Raw genomic sequence first — 23218 nt, 5'->3', positions numbered from 1 at the left:
CCACTACAATAAATTGTTGGTATTATATAATAATAAAATGGTATTGTATACTATAATTCATCTAAAAAGTGAGAACAAAACCAACAATATTACTTATTAAAAAATGGTATGTTGATTCGTACGCTTTTCCTTTAACCACTAGTCATGCATAATGCATTTCAAAGTGATTCCCATTCATCAAACTTTTCAATTTTCGTTCTAAGAATGGACAAAACAAAAGGGATTTTTATTATTATGTGATGATGTCGAAAATATCGTAAGTGAGCCACACGATACTCGCACACTCGAAATGTCACCTACACAACAAAAAGAGAAGACCTAACAGAGAGCATCGGTGTAGTGCTAGCCAAATACCCTCCGAAGATTGAGTTAGAACTTCTCACAACTCTAGAGTGCTAGAGAGGGGTTAATTATGCGTATCTTGATTAATGAGGGTATTAGAGCTTTTATAGTAGTAGAAGGTTGACCTCCCTTCTTTGATGTAGAAGTCTTTTCCTAATAGGAATCTTCTTGAACAGTCCAAAATGTGATGGTCAAGACATTTCCTTATAGAGAAGGTCTTCATTAACGCGCGTATCTTCCAGAATCCTATTTGTACAAGAATTCCATTCTTGAGACTTTGTTGGTGGCTAAGTGTGTGCTGCAAGTATTTCCCATCTAGGGTTTCTAGCTGCCAGTGGATACTCAATCCAACCCTGTTGCATTCGATTATGCGAGATCAAACTGGACGCATATTGGGCCCATCCTTTATCAACCCAAGGATGTGGAATTGTCAGGCCCATATTGCCGTGGTCTGTCAACCTAGATTTTTAGCCTCTTCAGTTGCCCCCCCACCTTATGGGTCCGTTATCTTTTATAAGGGGGACCCGTGGGGTGACAATTCAAAGTACAGGGGATGACGGTTCCAACACTTGTGGGTTAATGGTTTCAATACGGAATTCGTGAACTGTGCCTGCCTTGACAGGTTGTCTGGGAGGCATTTATACTGCATGACACGTGTAATTTTTCCACTGGATACTATCTTGGATCGAGGCGTCGCTTCGTCTTCCGTGCACTTCCCCTATAAATATCACATTCTTCTCTTTTCATTTCTCCATTTTTTGCTGAAATATACTGTCAGAGCACATCCGTCATCTTTGTCAGAGACCACTTCGTTCAGTTACTATATCTGTCATCAACGCCCTTCCTCCGTTCTCTTATTAGTCTGATAAGTACTCTCTTTTCCACAAGTCTCTTTTATCTTCATATATACCCTTTATTTTTCTAGACTTTATACACCCGTCACTCCTTCTAAACCCGTTAGAGTCTTAGGTTTTGTCGTCACGTATAGGCAATGTCTAGTGTGTCAAGTAACCAGTCGGTTGTCTGTGATGAGGCATATTACAAAGAAGTATACCCATCAGGTCACAAAGACCAAGACAGTCTAAGTGAGGAGAGGAGTCTGTCTGCCTCTTCCCTGTCCTCAACAAATGAGGACATGGTGATGGCTGACCCAGAGGAGGGTCCAGATAACGGCGAGGAACAACCAATAAAGTCCGTCGTTGATGCTAATAGACTTAGGGAGTTCATCATGATACCAAAGTGGACGGTGAATGCTTTTACGTCCACCATCAAGGAGAAACACTTCAACACCCTTAGGGCCAACTACCAAATTCCAGACAACATCCCCATCCGTCTACCCTGTTCAGAGAAATGCTATTATGAAGGGGCAGAAGGTGTCGGGGTATATGAACAACTGCTGAAGGCAGGACTTAAGTTTCCACTAAGCTCCCTCCACCATGAGCTTCTTCGATACCTGGGCCTATCTGTCAACCAAGTATCCCCAAATGCCTGGAGGGTCTTCATAGCCATGGAGGTCCTGTATAGTGCTATGACGGATGGTGCTAGGAGGCTGATGGTGCATGAATTTCTTCACTACTACCGTCTTGATGAAATAGATAAATCAATGGGGATTTATAGTTTTGTACCAAAGAGTCTGTTGTTGAAGGTTATTTTTGAAACTCCAGACTCTAACAGGGACTGGAAGAGTCATTATTTTTTCTTAGAGGGTGATGAGTGGATGTGTCATCCAGGTGACACGGAACACGTGCCCGTCGATACGACTTGGGGCATATTGAGTCCGTCTTGTACGCACCCGTCCTAGTGTATGAAGCCTTTTTATAATCGTTTAGTTTATAATATCTTTAATACTTTTATTCGTCTTCTTCTTTGTGGTTCGATGGCGTCCACAAGTTGAGCTCGAGGAGTTTAATTTTCTTGAAATTTTTTTTGCCAAGACCAAGCCAGAGGAAAGGACTTGGGCCAAGTTAGTCACACTAGATACCATCCATTGGTATTGTGACGGTCCTAAACCGACGCCAGCAGTCGTCAAGTACGACGCAACAATACGCCAGCATAAGTCCTTCATCCTTATTTTGTTTGACTTGATTTGATGTTTTATCTTGGTAATTAACTTCATCCGTCCACATTTGTAGAAATGGAAGATGCTAAGAGAAGGGCACTGATTAGGGCACAAGCTACCAAGAAGAAAGATATCGACTACATAGACCCTAGGGAGGCAGGCTTAAGTAACCCGTCCATAAAAAGAAGGCAGCCATCCAAAGGGGACCGTCATCCCAAGAAACCCAAGGTACCTCTGGAGCTCGTTGTAGGGCTGATGGTTGAGGGTGTAAAGACGGTCACCCCAATGAAACACGGGGTTGGTAAAGGCTTTATGATAGGTCCATCTACTGGTCAGAAGAAACCTCCCATCCTTCTTCGTGAAGACTTCAAACATGCCTTGGAGAGGCTCTCGTCTACCATAACTCTTGAAGATTATGAGGACTTGAGCAATCACTCGACGGAGGCTATGGGGGAGACGGGGCTTTTTAGCATCACCCAGGTAATGTACCCGTCATCCTTTCATCCGTCCATATTTCTTGTTTTGAGCCTAATTCATACTCGCTTTTCAGGCTATGGTTATGATGAAGGGGTTAATGGGATGATGTCTTAACCATGAGACAACGTTAGGCTGTGTACATGATAAGGCAAGGTAACGGAGGATGAGTTGCTTGAACTGAAGGCCTAGAAGGTTACCCAGGAGCAGAAACTCAAGATGGCGGAGGAAGCTAGGGACGAGTACTACAAGCTGACGGAGGGGCTGAAGAAAGTTCTGGAAGACAAGGAAAAAGAGATCCGTTTGGCGAAGGAAGTTGCAGTATGAGAGTACCGTGATTCCGACGCCCTTTTGTCAGAGCTTGGAGTCTCTATAGTGACGGCTTCGATGATGCCATCCGTCAAGTGGAGCGTTTATATCTAGACTTGGATGTGTCCACCGTCAATATTAATGCCCAGGAGCAAACGTCCGTCCAACCTGTTCAATCTGAGAATACTGACGAGCTTTTTGGCGAGAATGCCCCCGTCAAAGATGCCCCTGATGATCAGACTGTTGTCGAAAGCCAAATAGAACCAAAAGATGGTTAGGCCCGTCCTACTAAAGAGACGGAACCCCCTGCTACAAATGTGTAGTTTAAAAATTTTTATTTATTTATTTTTTATGTAACATTTGGAGAACAATTTATAATCTCTTCGTCATATTGTGTAGACATTTCCTTATGAGGGCTTTTATTATTTCTCTGTTTAACTTTCTTGTTGTTTTGGCTTAGTCCGTCGACTATGATGACTTGTTTGATATTTTGTTAGTAGAATAAGTTCGTCCACCTTGTTTTAATGGGCTTTAATTTAAGTCCATTATATCCTTTTGAGATAGCCGTCCTCCTTAATGAACATTAATTTATATTCATCCACCATTGGTCCCCTATTTCCACCATTTTGGGATGATCCGTCCACTTTGTGGACTTAGCCCTTTTGTGGACTTAATAAGAATTTTAATCCTCTTTGGATGATCCGTCCACTTTGTGGACATTTGGTTTATACCCGTCCACTTTTTGGACTTGGTAAGGTTTTTTATGATCCGTCTAGTTTATGGATTCAAAATTTTCATCATCTTGGGATGATCCATCCTGTTTGTGGACTTTGTAAAAATTTTCTAGGTGGAAAAACATAGTTGGGTCTTAATATTCCTCTTAGTAACTAAAAAACCATACATCTGTAGAAAAGTACCAACCCCCTTGGGCTTAAAAAGGTATATATTGTAGCAAAAAATTGTCTAAAGCAAAACTTAGTAATTGTAGCAAAACTAAATAAACTGGGAAATTAGGGAGCATCGTTGTTCTTCATATTATATCTCTACTGGTAGTATTTTTGTAGGTGCTCCGTGTTCTATGAGTGCTATAGCTTTCGTCTGTCCATCGTCTCAAGGTGATAAGTTTCCTTCCTCTGCCATAATGCGATCTTGTAGGGTCCTTCCCAGTTGGGGTCGAGCTTTCCTTGCGAAGGATCCCTAGTAACACCCATTACTTTCCGCAGTACAAGATCTCCAATCTGAAAGTCTCTATGCCTGACATTGGAGTTGTAGTGTTTTTCCATGAGATTCTGGTACCGCACTAACCTTTGTTTTGTTGTAGCCCGGACTTTGTTCACTAGGTCGAGCTGAAAGTGCATGGCCTCTTTATTCTTATCCGTGTTGTAGTTCTCCACCTAATAACTTGTGAGTCCTACTTCTGCTGGTATGACAGCGTCACTTCCGTATGCTAGCCGAAACGGCATTTCTCCAGTAGGTGTTCTTATTGTAGTTCAGTATGCCCACAGAACACTTGGTAGCTCGTCAGGGCAGATAGCCTTTGCCCCCTTGAGCCGGGTCTTAATGATCTTGAGCAAGGACTAGTTTGTGACTTCAACTTGCCTATTGGCCTGTGGGTGTGCGGACGATGAGTAGTGATTCTTAATACCTAGCTCCGAATAGAAGTCTTTAAATGCGTTGTTGTTGAATTGCTTTCCGTTGTCGGAGACGAGCACTCTTGGTATCCCGTACCTGTAGATGATATTCCTCCACATAAAGCTTTGAATGTTCTTCTTAGTGATAGTGGCTAGGGCTTCTGCTTCCACCCACTTAGTAAAGTAGTCGATACCAACTACTAGAAATTTTAGCTGCTTTGCTGTTGTTGGAAAGGGGCCCATGATATTTAGTCCCCATTAAGCGAATGGCCAAGGGGTCATAATGGGGGTTAGCTCTTCGAACGGTTGCCTGATGAAATTACTGAACCTTTGACACTTTTTGCAGGCCTTGACATAAGCTTGTGCGTCTTTCAATATTGTAAGCCAATAGTATCCTGCCCGGATCAACTTGTGCGCTAATGACCGTGCCCCCAAGTGGTTTCCACAGATGTCTTCGTGGACTTCTTTCATTACGTAATCTGCTTCCTTGTGGCTTAAGAACCTTAGGTACGGTCGAGAGAATCCTTTTTTGTATAAGACATCTTTTATCAGCACAAATCATGATGCTTAGACCTTAAACTTCCTTGCAGCATCCTTCCCGTCTGGTAACGTGCCAGATCTCAGGTCAACGGCATAGTCCAATTTCTTTCAGAATTTACTTCCTGCACATTCGCTCCGTCATTAATAAGTGGGGAGATTTGAACAAATGACAATACCTGTTCGGGGATAAGCATGAATTCTGCTAAGGCAGTTTTTGCTAGACGGTCAGTACATTCATTTTCTTCCCTTGGGATTTAAACAAATTTGACTTCGAGGCTGCTGAGTCGATTCTTCACTTCCTCTAGATACCTCTTTATTCTTTCGTTCTTGCACTCGTAGCCACCATTAATCTGACTAGTTACCACCTGGGAGTCACAATGTACGACCACATTTTCAACACCTGTTGCTTTTGCGAGGTCTAACCCTGCCATTAATGCTTCATACTCAGTCTCGTTGTTGGTTGTGAGGAAGTCCAGTTGAATCATGCACTCGATCTTATCCCTCTCGAGGGTTTTAATTACCACACCGACCTATCCTGCTTGCTTATTGGAAGATCCATCCGTGTGGATGCTCCACTACCTAGCGATCTCTACCTCCTTGCCTTCCGCTTGAGTAAATTTAGCGATGAAGTCAGCCACAGCTTGCCCTTTCATTGTGGTTTGTGGGCGGTACTGTATATCAAACTCGCTCAGCTCTATTGCCTATAAAGTCATCCGTTCGGCAGTTTCAAGGCTACTAATCACTCTTCTTAGGGGTTGATCTGTTAAGACTATAATGGTATGTGCCTGGAAGTATCGCTTGAGCTTTCGTGCCGCAGTTACTAGCGCGAAGGCTAATTTCTCCATTTGGAGGTATCTCTCTTCTGCTTCTTGGAATGCTCGGTTTATAAAGTAAACGGGTCTTTGGGATCAATCTTCCTCTCTTACTAAGGCCGCACTTACCGCTGCTTACGCAATTGCTAAGTAGAGGTAGAGTTCTTCCCCTGGTCTGGACAGGCTGAGCAATGGTGGGGATGAAAGGTATTTCTTAAAATCTTCAAAGGCCTTCTAGCACTCATCCGTCCACTCGAATGATTTTCTCAGAGTGCAGAAGAAAGGTAGACACTTGTCCGTCGCTTTCAAGACGAACCTATTTAGGGCTGCAATTTTTCCATTCAAGCTTTACACCTCCTTAACTATCTTCAGTGGTTCTAACTCCATTATGGCTAGTATCTACTCTGGGTTAGCCTCTATACATCTTTGAGATACCATGAAGCCCAAGAATTTCCTTGCCGTCACTCCGAATACGCACTTGTTTGGATTTAGCTTCATGTTATATGTCCAGAGGGTGTCGAAGGTCTCCCGGAGGTCGCTTAGGTGATCATCTTTGCGTAGGCTCTTCACTAACATGTTATCAACATAAACTTGTATGTTCCTCCCAATCTGGTGCGCGAACATTTTGTTCATCAGTCTTTGGTACGTTGCCCCTACGTTCTTGAGTCACCTTGTAGCAAAAGAGCCCTTGGCTGATGACAAAGGAGGTTTTCTCTTGATCAACCACCTCTATCTTGATTTGATTGTAGCCCGAAAAGGCATCCATGAAGCTCAGGAGCTGGTGTCTTGCTGTCAAGTCTACCAAGGTATCTATTCGAGGGAGTGGGTAGCTGTTCTTTAGGCACGCCCTATTGAGGTCCGTGAAATCAACACACATTCGCCACTTCCCATTAGCCTTCTTGACCATGACTACATTTGCCAATTAGTCATGGTAGTATATTTCTCGAATGAAACTTGCTTCCAGTAGCTTCTTGACTTCTTCGGCTATCGCTTTGTCTCATTCCTGAGCGAACACTCCCTTTTTCTACCAAACAGGTGAGGAAGCGGGGTTCACATTCAACCTGTGAACTATGACAGAGGGATCAATTCCGGGCATGTCCTCGTGGCTTCATGTGAACATGTCTTGATTCATCCTAAGGAAAGCTGCGAGAGCTTGACGTATCGGCTGGCTGGCCAACGTCCTCGTCCTAGTTGTCCATTCAGGCCTTAATTCATCAAGGGTTACCTCTTCCAGTTCTTCAACTAGCTCCGCTATAGTCTGTTGCTTTTCTATACACATGGTCTACTAGTGATCTTCCATCTCTAGCATTGCAATGTAGCATTCGCGTGTGGCCACTTGGTCTCCTCGTAACTCGCCGACTCCATAATGCGTAGGAAACTTGATCATTAGGTGGTATGTTGATGTTGCCACCTTCCATGAGTTAAGCATAGGTCGTCTGAGGATAGCATTATAAGCGGACGAGTAGTCGGCCATAAGGAATATCACATTCTCAGTGATCTGCTGAGGATAATCGCCTACCGTTACTGAGAGTATGACCGCGCCTAATGGGAATACTCTTATTCCTCCAAAACCAACCAACGGAGCATTTGTTGGTATCAACCGTTCTCTATCAATCCTTATTTGTTGGAATGCTGGTTAGTATAGGATGTCTACTGAACTACTGTTGTCAACCAACACCCAGTGCACATTGTAGTCCCCCACTCGTATGCTGACAATAAGCACATCACCGTGCGGGTGGTGAAGACGTCGTGCAACTTCTTCCAAGAACCTGATGATGGGGCACTTTCTTCGCGCTACCTTTGGCACGTAGCCTGTTAGCTAAATGTTCTAGACCATTCTAAGGTAAGTCCTTCAGGCCTTTTTGGACGATCCAGTGGTTGTTGTTCCCCCTACAATCATCCTTATGTCTCCGATGGGGGGTTTAGAACGCTTATTATCCCGTCGGGTGGGCTGCTTTTGAGGAGGTGGATCCGCTCTCCCCTTACTAACGAACTTCTGCAGCTTCCCTTGTCTGATGAGGGCCTCAATCTGTTGCTTCAAGTCGTAGCAATCGACCGTGTCATGATCATGGTCGTGGTGAAAGCGACAATACTTGTCCGTAGATCGCTTATTAAGATCTCCCTTCAGCTTTCAGGGAAAGTTAGGGCCCCCTCGTCCTTGATTTGCATTAGGACTTGGTTTATCGGGGCAGTTAATGGAGTGAAACTTGTAAATCTCCCTCCCAGGGGCTTAGGGCACCTTTCATCCCTTCGGTCTCCTGTTCTTTGCATCTTTCGCCCTTGGTCCTGCCGTATATCTTCTTGTCGTTCCTTTTTCTTGGGTTTTTCCTCTCGGGCCAGTAGTGCGTCCTCAGCATTCATGTACTTGGTAGCCCTGTAGAGTACTTTCGACATGGTCTTCGAGTCATTTTTGTATAAAGAGAACAAGAACTTACCCTTCCGCAAACAATTTGTGAAAGCTGCTACATGTATCTTGTCGTCGACTTCATCGATTGAAAGTGCTTCTTTATTGAAGTGGGTTATGTAGGATCTCAGTGTCTCATCCTCTCACTGCCTAATGCTCATCAAGCACGCCGTGGACTTCTTGTACCTATGTCCCCTAATAAAGTGTGCAGTAAACTGTGTGCTTAGTTCCTTGAAAGTACTGATGGAGTTTGGCATTAGTCGACTGAACCATATCCTTGCGGGGCCCTTCAGCGTTGTAGGGAAGGCCCTACACATGATTTTGTCTGCTACCCCTTGAAGGTGCATCAAGGTCTTGAAAGTCTCTAGGTGATCCAAAGGGTCCTTGACTCCATTGAAACTTTCTATTTGCAGTATGTGAAACTTATGTGGTAGGAGAAAGGAATTGACGGAGGCAGTGAACGGAGAGTCGGTTCGGTTGACTAGGTCATCAAGATCGCTGGACACTCGTCCCTTAAGGGCATTCATCATTACCTCCATCTTTTCCTTCATCGCCTGCATCTCCGTGACAATAGGAGGTGGAGCCGTATCCATAAGGGATAGGAGGCTCACATTTTGTCGTTCCGGTCTGCTCGAGGCGCTGCTATCTTTGGGCCCCTCTCAATCCCTTCACACGGTACTGGTACCTTCTTGGTCCTCCCTCTGATTAGTTAGTGCTGCGTTCTTCTGTCGCAGCTGTTCTTCCAGGTCACGGTTTTGTTTGGTAAGTCGTTCCACAGCAGTGGCGAGAGTTTGGACCTGTCTCTTGAGGGCAGTTGTGGGTGGTTCCTTTTCTTGGATGTTGTTGGTAGTTGCCATCGAGCGAGTGAGCACCATGCAACTCTTTTATTCAGGAAACGATAATACACAGCTTATAACTCGAATTCTTTCCCACAGACAGCGCCAACTGATGATGCCGAAAATATCACCAGTGAGCCACACGATACTCGCACACTCAAAATGTCATCTACACAACAAAAAGAGAAAACCTAACAGAGAGCACCGGTGTGGTGTCGGCCAAATACCCTTCAAAGATCAAATTAGAACTTCTCACAATTCTAGAGTGCTAGAGAGGGGTTAATTATGCGTACTTTGATTAATAAGGGTATTAAGGCTTTTATAGTAGTAGAAGGTTGACCTCCCTTCTTTGATGTAGAAGTCTTTTCCTAATAGGAATCCTCTTGAACAGTCATAAACGTGATGGTCAAGACATTTCCTTATAGAGATGGTCTTCATTAACGCGAGTATCTTCCAGAATCCTATTTGTACATGAATTCCATTCCTGAGACTTTGTTGGTGTCTAAGTGTGTGCTGCAAGTATTTCCCATCTAGGGTTTCTAGCTGCCATGTGGATACTCAATCCGACCTGATTGCATTCAGTTATGCGAGATCAAACTGGATGCATATTGGGCCCATCCTTTATCATCCCAAGGATGTGGAACCGTTAGGCCCATATTGCAGTGGTCCGTCAGCTTAGATTTTTACCCTCTTCATTATGTTTATACATCCAATCGGAAAATAAAAAGAAAAAGAAAAACAAAAAACAAAAACAAAACAAAAGAGAATAATCATGAAAAACGAGTCTTCTATCAAGAACATATCCTCCAAATCTTCAATTTATTAGATAGACAGAGAAGCAAAATAAGTATTTGATGAGAAACAACGAACATCATTTGTTGTTCTTTCGATGCCCTCATTAAGAAAAGGAGTTAAGAGTTTTTGTTGCTTGCTTCATTTTCTTGCGTATTCATGCATGCCAGCTATACAATCATGCATAATCTATATACATGATTGCATGTCATAACACTGAAGATATGGCCCTAGATAGTACATTGGAGAATTGGTTGTAATAAGATTATAACAGATAATTTAGCAAATATAAATATTCATTAGATTAGTTGTAATCAGATATAATATATAGTTAAGCAACCAAGAGGTCAGTTTAGTCCAGTACTAAAAGATTAAATGCAAATCACATTTATTTTAAAATATAGTATTATAGCAGCAATATAACCCATGCATTACAAGTTTTGTCACATTTTACACTCAGAAAAAGTAATGCACCAAAATGGTTGAAATCATGACGAATCCAATCAGATTTTAAATTTATTAAGAGATTAGTAAGGACTCTACAGATATTCACAAATTCAATGGCCCAACACTACAGCTAATGGATCAAATAGATAATTGGATTGCTAGGATAATATTGATGCTACATCTTGTGCTACACTATCTATAGAGGTTAGCTTTGGTATTTCAGGTTTTGCAGTTGAAATTAGGCATGTACATTCATTTATTTTACAAGTTTTCGAAAATAATGATTAGTGTGTGTAAGTACAAATATGATGAAAGATATGAAGCATTCATTTTTAACAATTTTTTTTTTTCTATTTCTTCTATATTATTTTCGTGAATAAAAGGCAATAGAACAACTTAAGTTTATATACACTACATAATCTGTTTGAGAAATTTTGGCTCTGTCTTTGTATTCAATATTTGAAGTTAGGGTAGGTAGATTAGTAGATATATAGTTTAGTGATCTAGGGAGGTGGATGAAAATTGTAAGTGACTAAGATACTTGGAAGATTCTTTCAAACATTGTGCTTTCAACCGGGGTGAGTAATTGGCATGGTTTTAAAAACCGAACCGGACATCAAACTGTTTTTTTGAAAATTTTCGGTTCAACCCCGGTTGTTGACCGGTTTTTCGGTTGTTGACCGATTTTTGGGGTTTTAACTGGACTAGACTGGCTCCCAGTTCCCGATTGAACGGTCGGACCGGCTGGTCCGGTCCGGTTTTTAAAACAGTGGTAATTGGTTGCCATACATAGAGCTGAACTTGGAAATTGCTGCTGAAATATGTTCGAAAAACTTCATCTTTGAGACTTATTTTAGTTTTTATGTCGCTCCTCTTTTAGATAATGATTCAAAGTAGTTGATTTTTCAAGTGATTTTTATTTGAAACTGATGTAAATTACTTATAGTTTTTGATAACGTTTTAGAGAAAGAATGATTGAACTATTACTTTTAGTTTTAATATAGAGCTATATTCCATTTGCAATGAGATGATGACTTAAATTCCATTGATGACTTACATTAGTTCCCTCTCTATACTTGTCATCAATAAGTTATTTATAGAATGTTTTCCATATTATCATTTGACCATTTTCAAGTTTTATACAGGTAATTTCCATTATTAGCAAGTATGCAGCCATGAAATGCAACAGTGACTTTTGTTCATGAGCTATGATGCCACTTGGGTTGATTACTTGATGGACAGGGTAGTCTCTTATTGGTTCCTTTAGCCTTTTCTTTTACTGTGAGGTTGATTAATTATTTTTTTATTTAATTATTTCGTGCATCGCATGGATTGCGACTAATTGTTTGTATTTCCTTTCTCAACTTGCTAGTGCTATAATTTCTCCACCAAAAAAAGAAATTTGCTGGTGCTATAGGAATACTCTATATTTAAGAGTGGTTACTTATGGTTATTCACGGTGTATATGAAACACACAACTAAAATCATGTTAAAATTGTGTGTTTTGAAGATATAATTTCATCATTTTAACAATTTGTTTGTTTTAACAATAATGTTTTCTAGAAAATAAGTCATTTTTCAAAAAGTTTTTTTTTTTAAAAATAAAATTATCTCATTTTGTTATATTTGGTAGTATCTTTAAATGAGTTGAAAAATATTCTTCTAATTTTTCTTATTTAGTTTACTGTGAGATAGAGTTGTTTTCCAAAATTTTTTTGTGAAAAGCAATATTTAAAAATAAGTTGTACTTTTTATGTTGACTAAAAATAGTTTTCTTTAAACTATTTTTTTTTTTTCCTGATACTATACCAAACACGGGAAAATACTAAAAAATATTTTTATATAAGATTTTCAATTGAAACAAACACGGCGTTACTGAAATCGTGTTTTCAAAAGATCATCTCCACTCGGGACATATTTTAATTTCTTAGTCCTCGACATATTTTTGATAGTTTTGTTCGTTGGATACTGATGAGGTAACATATATATCAGCAAAAGTCGAAAAGAGCCCCAAGTGGAAAAGCCACCTACATATGCATGTAAATTGTCTCAGAATCCATTAATTTAGCTATGGGGGACAAAAGAAAGAGAAGAAGTTAACGCACACAATTTTTATTTTTCATAAACATATATGTTCTGCAAGTACTTTTTTTAAGACTATTTATAATATATATTAGGGAATAGATTGTTACCAGAACATTCTCTTCGTTTCATCAAATCATGCCCCCAAAAAAAAAAAAAAAAAAAAAAATGTAAATCTGATGTGAATGGGTGTCTTTTAAAAAAAAAAAAAAAAAAAAAAAGTAAATCTGATGTGAATGGGTATCATTTTTTTTTTTTTGGGGTGAAAAGGCCTGGAAATTATCATCCAGGCCTTAATATGTAATGAGAAATGACAATAGCACCCTAGCATATATTTAATTACAACCCCCATAATCAGATTTTCCAGCTTAATCACTTTTAATCCTAAACAAGCAATTAGTTCAAATATACGTGATTAGCCAAATTTTATATCGCATGCATATTCAAATATAAACCAAAGAATATAAAGAGCAATATGAAAATAGGGAAAAGAAATCAAACTACACTAAAACATCAAGATGTATTTTTGAAGAGGAAAACCCAAACGCCCGAGTGGAAAAACCCCTAAGTTAACACCACCGTTGGAAAACTCCACTAAAATGAATAGTTGCAGTACAAGGACTATTATAAACCCTCTAAGTCTATATTGCCCTAAGTACTTGAGCCCTCCAAACTCTAGTTAGCAATCAACTTCACCTCAAGCCTTTTCTTCATCTAGCTTTCGGAGTCACTACCGTTGAATTGCCAATGGAAAGCCACCAAAATGATTTGGATTTGAGATTAGCTCCAACTAGTTTCCAGCCCTTCAACAAGCTCACAACACTTAAGGTTTCGTGGAGGAGATGAAAGTTACGAATTTCTCTCAATATGATATGTTAATTGTGAGAGAAATTGTAAAGAGAGGATGAAAGATTTTTTTTGCTTTAGATTAAGACACACTCTGTCAACAAGATTGGTTGAGACGAACAAAATGCTCTCTCATGGTTTATAAACTTAGCTTACACTCCTTTCCCACGCCCTACTTGCAGAGGGTGAGAGACTTTGCTTATACGTTAAAGCTGGCAAAAAAGGGACATTCTAGCCTTTTGCCCCTAATTTTTTTTTTTTTATTTAGCAATTTGCTCCTATTTCGAAACTATATAGGGATATGCCCTTGTTTCAATATTCGATTACCCTAAAATCAAGTTTCAATGAAATACTCGATTCGTAGAAAATCGAGTTATGCCAGATTAAACTTAAAAAAAAAAAAAAAAATTGCATGGAACTCGAGTTCCATGCAAAAATTTTTTACAAGTGTGATCACCCCATATTCAGGGAGACCTATAGTGGCGTTTTTAAGCCCTATAGTGACGTTTTTAAAGCCATATAGTGGCGTTTTTCTGGAAATTTTTTTTATAAGTGTGAATACAGGTTTCAGTGGTCCTATAGTGGCTTTTTTTTCCCTATAGTGGCGTTTTTTGGAAATTTTTTTTATAACTGTAAATACCAGGTTTCAGTGGCCCTATAGCGGCATTTTTTAATCCCTATAGTGGCAGTTTTCTGGAAAATTTTTTTGTAAGTGTGAATACCAGGTTTAGTGGCCCTATAGCAGCGTTTTTAATTCCTATAGTGACGTTTTTAAGCCCTATAGTGGCGTTTTGGAACTCAATTTCCATTTACTCGAGTTTCATGAATTATTATTATTATTATTATTATTATTATTATTATTATTTTTTTAAGTTTGATCAGGCATAACTCGATTTTAAACCAATCGAGTACTTTAAATAACTCGATTTTAAGGTCATCGAGTATCGAAACAGGAACACACACCTATATAGTTTCGAAACAAGGGCATTTTGCCAATTAAAAAAATAAAAGAGGGTAAAATGCCAGAATGTCCGGCCAAAAAGTAAAGGCAATGCACTTGATAAAGGTTTCACTTTGGCTGCCATATGTCCAATCCGCGGGCAATGCAAGTAGCAAAATTCACTTCTAGTAGTTTTGACCAACTTTGACCAGACTCAATTATATTCTTCCAAAATGGGAGCAGAATTACAAGTAAATTTGGTATAGAATTAAGCCAAAAAAAATAATGAACTTAATAGGTTATATCAACATCTTACTTGGAATCTATATATCCAACATGACTCGTAAGTGAGGCAACAACAAAAGGATAGATTCGATTCATCTGGGGTGAGATTAGAAGAAACACAAAGAAAGAGAATTTTGTACATTCTATGGTTTTGTATTTCCCATATAGAGAATTTATAGGTGGTGATTCTCCGTTCCGTAGGAAAACATCTCTGCTAGCATCGAATTAAAACAAGAGACAGGCACTTCTTACCAAAGACCTCATTTCCCATTTTTTACATTCTTTGGTTTATATTTCCCATTTTATCCATTCTATGGTTTTGTATGCAATTCTAAAAGAGTGTCCATAGAAAGAATTTTACAGGAATTGTCATTGTAAACTACCCTTCAAAACATTTCCAACTAGATGGGTTGCCCATGAACATTTTCCATTTTTTTGGCACTGCCACATAGAGGTCGCAAACCCATAAGCATATAAACAGTCATAGTGGTCAAAGTCAAAGTCAAAATACTGAGCACAGAAAATCTTACTATAAATTGATGAGTACTTACTTTTGTGTATATGAAACGACAAAATGAATTTTTCTGATTGGTTAAAAATAACGAAAAACAATGAATCTGGGCCGTCCAATGTATTGAATTAAATAGAGTCTTTCACAAAATCCACCCCGCCAGCAAAAGATTTTCCCTAGTTTCCAACAAAAAGCAAGGGATTGATTATCCTAGCAAGAGAGTCGGTCTGGTCAATCTATTGTCACAAAAGTAGTGGTTTACCAAATTTAAGAAAAAAAATTGAGAAAGGGTGGAATTGGATAGGTGATAAAACTTAATAAAAGTGATGGAAATATCAAATTTGTGCTTCTGGGCCAAGGAGGTTCCTTCCATGAAATAAGTCTCGTTCCATCAAATATTGAAAGAACTGCCAACCCACATTAATAACTCAACCTTTTTTTTGGGGGTGAAAAGGCCTGGAAATTATCATCCAGGCCTTAATATGTAATGAGAAATGACAATAGCACCCTAGCATATATTTAATTACAACCCCCATAATCAGATTTTCCAGCTTAATCACTTTTAATCCTAAACAAGCAATTAGTTCAAATATATGTGATTAGCCAAATTTTATATCGCATGCATATTCAAATATAAACCAAAGAATATAAAGAGCAATATGAAAATAGGGAAAAGAAATCAAACTACACTAAAACATCAAGATGTATTTTTGAAGAGGAAAACCCAAACGCCCGAGTGGAAAAACCCCTTAGTTAACACGACCGTTGGAAAACTCCACTAAAATGAATAGTTGCAGTACAAGGACTATTATAAACCCTCTATGTCTATATTGCCCTAAGTACTTGAGCCCTCCAAACTCTAGTTAGCAATCAACTTCACCTCAAGCCTTTTCTTCATCTAGCTTTCGGAGTCACTACCGTTGAATTGCCAATGGAAAGCCACCAAAATGATTTGGATTTGAGATTAGCTCCAACTAGTTTCCAGCCCTTCAACAAGCTCACAACACTTAAGGTTTTGTGGAGGAGATGAAGGTTACGAATTTCTCTCAATATGATATGTTAATTGTGAGAGAAATTGTAAAGAGAGGATGAAAGAATTTTTTTTGCTTTAGATTAAGACACACTCTGTCAACAAGATTGGTTGAGATGAACAAAATGCTCTCTCATGGTTTATAAACTTAGCTTACACTCCTTTCCCACGTCCTACTTGCAGAGGGTGTGAGACTTTGCTTATACGTTAAAGCTGGCAAAAAAGTAAAGGCAATGCACTTGATAAAGGTTTCACTTTGGCTGCCATATGTCCAATCCGCGGGCAATGCAAGTAGCAAAATTCACTTCTAGTAGTTTTGACCATCTTTGACCAGACTCAATTATATTCTTCCAAAATGGGAGCAGAATTACAAGTAAATTTGGTATAGAATTAAGCCAAAAAAAATAATGAACTTAATATGTTATATTAACATCTTACTTGGAATCTATATATCCAACATGACTCTTAAGTGAGGCAACAACAAAAGGATAGATTCGATTCATCTGGGGTGAGATTAGAAGAAACACAAAGAAAGAGAATTTTGTACATTCTATGGTTTTGTATTTCCCATATAGAGAATTTATAGGTGGTGATTCTCCGTTCCGTAGGAAAACATCTCTGCTAGCATCGACTTAAAACAAGAGACAGGCACTTCTTACCAAAGACCTCATTTCCCATTTTTTACATTCTTTGGTTTATATTTCCCATTTTATTCATTCTATGGTTTTGTATGCAATTCTAAAAGAGTGTCCATAGAAAGAATTTTACAGGAATTGTCATTGTAAACTACCCTTCAAAACATTTCCAACTAGATGGGTTGCCCATGAACATTTTCCATTTTTTTAGCACTGCCACATAGAGGTCGCAAACCCATAAGCATATAAACAATCATAGTGGTCAAAGTCAAAGTCAAAATACTGAGCACAGAAAATCTTACTATAAATTGATGAGTACTTACTTTTTGTGTATATGAGACGACAAAATGAATTTTTCTGATTGGTTAAAAATAACGAAAAACAATGAATCTGGGCCGTCCAATGTATTGAATTAAATAGTCTTTCACAAATTCCACCTCGCCAGCAAAAGATTTTCCCTAGTTTCCAACAAAAAGCAAGGGATTGATTATCCTAGCAAGAGAGTCGGTCTGGTCAATCTATTGTCACAAAAGTAGTGGTTTACCAAATTTAAGAAAAAAAATTGAGAAAGGGTGGAATTGGATAGGTGATAAAACTTAATAAAAGTGATGGAAATATCAAATTTGTGCTTCTGGGCCAAGGAGGTTCCTTCCATGAAATAAGTCTCGTTCCATCAAATATTGAAAGAACTGCCAACCCACATTAATAACTCAACCTTGATGCTTCTTTCTATAAAGTTCATCTCTTCCCCGCTATCTTCAACAACCAACATATATACTCTCTCTGTCCCAACAACCCCCCAGAAGAAAAAAGAAAAAGAAATTGATCGCATGCCTACTCATGAAAGCATCTCCAGCAGATTTTTTAAATTTTTGTACTGTTTAAAGAGTGAACAGTTATATTTACTTTTTACCTATTTATTTTTTCAAGTACACTTTCTAATAGATTCTCTATCATTTCTCTATCTCATTTAAATATTAGTTGATATAATAGTATGAGAAAAAAAAAAAATTCAAGAAGAAAGAGAAAGAATTAATATAATAGTAGTTGCTGTAATTTTTTAATAAAGAAAATCCAATTGCTAATGTATAGTAGCCCATCAAACTTAATGAGCTACTGTTCATGAGCAAAAAAAAATTTGCGATTTAGAGAAACCATTGGAGGCCATTTTTTTTTTTTTTCATTCTCTATTGTAAAGATTATTTTGCTTTTACATATGCTGTTGGAGATGCTTTGAGACGCCTGAGAAAACCGTTTAGGAGATCCATTTTTTAAGTAGAGATAACACCTCTCACTTACCAAAAAGTTTATCTTTCCTTCATTTTTTCCTTTTCTTTTTGTTTTTAGTAATAGTTTTGAGGGATCAAAGCGTAAACAAACAGCTACGTAATTAAAAGGTTTCCATTTGAGTTGTTGAAGTTCCTCTTATACTATTGGTATCTTATTATAAGTATATTGAAAATCAGTTTATATATATAATATATATATATATATAAATTAAGCTTTGCATTATGGAACTGTTTTATTTGAACATTCACTATCACATGTCACGTTGTACTATAATTATGATACCCATTTATAGGTTGGAGGGAATGATAGCAATAATTACTGGCGGTGCTAGTGGGATTGGAGAGGCAACTGTAAGACTCTTTGTGAAACATGGAGCAAGGGTGGTCATTGCTGATATCAAGGATGAATCTAGTCTTATTCTAGCCAAGTCATTGTCCCCATTAGCGACCTATGTACACTGTAATATAAGCATAGAAGAGGACATTGAGAACTTGATCAATTCAACAATTTCCCAGTATAGACTACTTGATATTTTTTTAAACAATGCCGGAGTTCTTGGAAACCAATTGAAGCACAAAAGCATCGTGGATTTTGATGCAGAAGGGTTTGATCATATTATGCGAATCAATATTATAGGAGTTGCTCTAGGGATGAAACATGCAGCTAAAGTCATGGTGCCTAGAAGAAGTGGGGGCATTATTTCCACAGCTAGTGTAGCCGGTGTCGTGGGACGGCTTGGACCTCATGCTTATACAGCATCAAAGCATGCTATTGTTGAATGCAGCTTGTGAACTTGGCAGGCACGGAATTCGGGTTAAGTACAAGTATTCAACTATTCTAAAGGCAGGTATGAAGTTTATTTTTCTAATTGATTTTAGAAAATCAAGTAGACATGTGACTGTAATTTGATAGGAAATGAAAAGTACGTGTGCAGAGCCCTAGCTAGAACGGCTTGATATCAGTTTCATGAGTTTTGCAATTTATAGTCCACTTAATTAATTAACCGCTAACAATAAAAATATGGACAAGGCAGTAATCACACAATTAATAATAATAATAACAACCACACACTTGAGACAAAGGTTGTTTTCATCACAAAGTGAAAACCAACAGAGAAAAACACTGGGCCTAGCTCAACTAGTCAAATCCGCTATAAAGAAGTTGCGACACAACCTAACTTATTACAAGGCATTTTGTACATGTTTGTATCTGAGTTCTATACATCTACTACAATTGCTGATTCAGCCTACGTCTACACAATGATCCAAAATATCGTAAGTTCATCACCGAGGACAAACCGATATCTCAGTTACTTCAAGGCCACTTAAATATTTATGACGTCAATGTGGTTTCAAAATGCACTCCAATACACTTAGTGAGTGATATCACTCACTAAGTGTCTTGGAGTAAAAATCTATGGCCTTTCAAGGATATTTTAATTGGAGAGTGTTGAAGGACAAAGAATAGGTTCAATAGGTTTTTCTTAACACCTTTTATTTTCTAAATACTTGAACTTCTTAATTGTTTTGTGAAAGCAACGTTTGTCGGATTTGGATACCATGTCTATCCATCATTATAGGTTTGCATTAATTATCAAGATAAATTTACTTGGTTTATATTTTTAAGAGATGATATACTTTTAGTAGATGAAACTAGACAAGAACTAATGTCAAGCTAGAGATTCGAAGAGATACTTTAGATCCATAAACTTTCGACTAACTAAGACTAAATTAGAGTACATGAGATGTACATTCAGTAAAAGTAAAAACAAATATGAAGATGTTATAAGACTTGATGGTCAAGAGATAACAAAGCTTAAAAGTTTATGATATCTTGGATCAATACAATTCACAAGGATGGAGAGATTGCATAGGATGTGAATCATAGGATATGAGCACTATAGATGAATTAGTGAAAAACATTGGGAGTATTGTGTGATCATAGAATATCTATTAAATTAAAGAGAAAATCATACAACACTGTGTGGGTATGTAAGTACACATAGGTTGTAATATGTGAGAATATCCTACATAAATATTGAAGAATGAAGAATGATTAAAAGAAAATAAAATTGTGTTTAAGAATCTCGCTTGAGTGAGACTGAGGTTCGCACCATTTGCTCAAGCAAGGGCCATGCCAACTCTCTATTTAGACCTTGTGTGAGCAAGAGACAAGTGAAGACAATGCAAACTCTTTCAACATGAATTTGATTTCAATTTCTGAATAGCTTGCTTAAGCAAGAAGGGTAGTTTGCTTGAGTGAGGCAATTGCAGAAAGTGTACAATTTGTAGATTAAAAAAAAAAATGTCAAAAACAAATATATGTGTCCCTAACAGCAATGGCGGCTCCAAAAATATTTTTTAGGGGGGTCATTAAAATTTGTGTGTGTGTGTGTTTTTTTTTTTTTTTTTTTTTTTTTTTTTTTTTTTTTTTTTTTTGAGAATGATTCAAATTTGTGTTGAAGAGGTTGACAAGAACCTCTTTGTAAATAATTTTTTTTTTCATCTTTGATCATTATGATATAATGATGAAATCTTTCATAACCTATGATTTAAAGGAAGATATTCTAAAGTCAACACGAGTTCCTGTAGATGATAAATCTTAGTTAATTAGGAGATAAATCTTGCAATATATGTGACTTTCTTATCAAAAATTTATTCATACTATTAGCAAAAGAATTAAAGATAAACTATAAGTTCATTGGACATATGTTTTCTCAGTATAATGAAGATATTAATTATTATTACTAAGATTCAATCTTGTAAATGATCTATTCTCTATTCTATAATAAAGTTATTAATTATTGTTGTTAAGTGAATTTTAATTATTATTACTTAGAATACTCTAATTCATTATTTATTAGTTTTTGGTTTTACTCTTTTTCAATTCTTTCATTTTACAATTCAACTCAATTTTGACAACTTACAGGTTTTTGTAATTCATTAAGAAGAATTTTGTTGTGTTTTTTACATTACTATATTAAGAATTAAATGCAACAATACAATCACTAAAAAAAAGTCTTCATTCCCTAATGTCTCGCACCCCACTTCCACTGTCTCACACTTAATTTTTTTTTAGTGTTTACACTTTACAGCTCATTTAATTGTCTTTTTCTAAGATTTAAGATCAACAATGACTAATTTTTGTTGTTGGACTTGCTATTTTTTTTTCCCCAGATTTAGATCAAAATGGTTTGATGTTAGGTTTTTTCTTTTTGTTTAAGAAGGTCAAGATAAATTTTAGTATTAAATTGATTTGTTCTTTGGACTTATTTCAGGGGGTTCAAAATTTTATTTTAAGGTGTTCAAAACAAAAATTTGTAAAATGTTATATAAAAAAAAAAAAAAAAAAAAAATCACAAGTAAGGGGGTTTATTTGAACCCCCTAAACACCATGTGGCGCCATCACTGCCTAACAATTAGTAACGATCTTGTCAACATTTCAAAGGTGTATTTTCATTGGCAATTCTTCATTGATTATATATAATAATCAATATTTAGTTATTTATAGATTTTTGAAGGTTTTTACAAATTTTGACACACCATACATAGCAATTCACAAGATTCCCCAAAATTTCTATTTATAGATTCTAGATTTAGTTGTATCCTAGAGGTAGTTTGTCTGCGACCCGTTATGAAAACTCAATCTAGTGGTGAGAAATATCATTTTAAGAAAAATGATTATTTGTGCCTGCCTACTCCAATTCTTTTTATTTCCATCAATTTCCTCTAAATTTCCCAGCAAAGAAAATTATAAGAGTAGTTATGTTTTACGGTATCAAATGTTAGGCTCATAAGAAGTAACATGTTCTTACAATGAGGAAGAGTGGTAAGGGTGTGGTTCCAATTGATGAAAGCATGAGGGAGATCAGTTGCTTAAAATGGTTTGATTATGTGAGAAGTAGAACAATTAATGCATCAATTGAGAAGAGTGAGTGACTTAATTCAAGTCGAGAGAACAAAAAAATGACATAAATTAAGGAGGTATAAGAGAGGATAATTTTAGATAGTATGACCCAAAAAAAAATGTGGTCAACCTAATTAATCTATTGAGAATTTACTGTTCATCCCAAAATTTTGGGACTAAATATTTTAAGGCATGATTGTTGTTGTTGCATTATGATTTGAGGAATACAACATTCTATTATAGAAATCCAAATTTAATTAACTAACCAATAATTAAAGAGCCCTATTAAAGTTTGCTTCCACACAACAGCATAATCTTGTAAAGGTTCCCTAAAAGAAAAGGCCCAGATATTAAATTCACCAATTAGCAGTTTAGTACTCATAAACAGATAAGCACTAATGCAAGTTGGTTCATTCCTGCAAATAAATTAGTCAATTCCAAGCTTAGCCTGTACAGTATCATTTGCAGTTCACATGCAGGACTATGAAAAAGAAATTAATATTTTAAGGCATGATTGTTGTTGTTGCATTATGATTTGAGGAATACAACATTCTATTATAGAAATCCAAATTTAATTAACTAACCAATAATTAAAGAGCCCTATTAAAGTTTGCTTCCACACAACAGCATAATCTTGTAAAGGTTCCCTAAAAGAAAAGGCCCAGATATTAAATTCACCAATTAGCAGTTTAGTACTCATAAACAGATAAGCACTAATGCAAGTTGGTTCATTCCTGCAAATAAATTAGTCAATTCCAAGCTTAGCCTGTACAGTATCATTTGCAGTTCACATGCAGGACTATGAAAAAGAAATGAAGCAGCTGACATCTTTGTAGTGTTTAACACGGACAACCTTAAGATTTGGGGAAATTTTTTATTGTTTAACTAGTATATAATTGTTAGAATCAAATGGCCGATCACTAAAAAAGTGAGCTTTTAGTCTTTGGAACAGGTAAAACCTAAAACACAGAACAACGTACTCTACCCACTTGCTTAATAATTCATTAATTATTAATGTTAATCCCATTTCCGTGGATCACCACACAA

General features: G+C 37.3%; 1 pseudogene; it reads left to right on the top strand.

The window, feature by feature from the left end:
• The first annotated feature begins 3094 nt into the window (after nt 1-3094).
• LOC112000459 (short-chain dehydrogenase reductase 2a-like) lies at nt 3095-20527 on the top strand (annotated as a pseudogene).
• Nucleotides 20528-23218: the final 2691 nt, after the last annotated feature.

Source organism: Quercus suber, unplaced genomic scaffold (genome assembly GCF_002906115.3).
Source record: "Quercus suber isolate HL8 unplaced genomic scaffold, Cork oak 2.0 scaffold_85, whole genome shotgun sequence".
Classification (NCBI taxonomy): domain Eukaryota; kingdom Viridiplantae; phylum Streptophyta; class Magnoliopsida; order Fagales; family Fagaceae; genus Quercus; species Quercus suber.
This window is presented reverse-complemented; position numbering and strand designations above follow the sequence as displayed.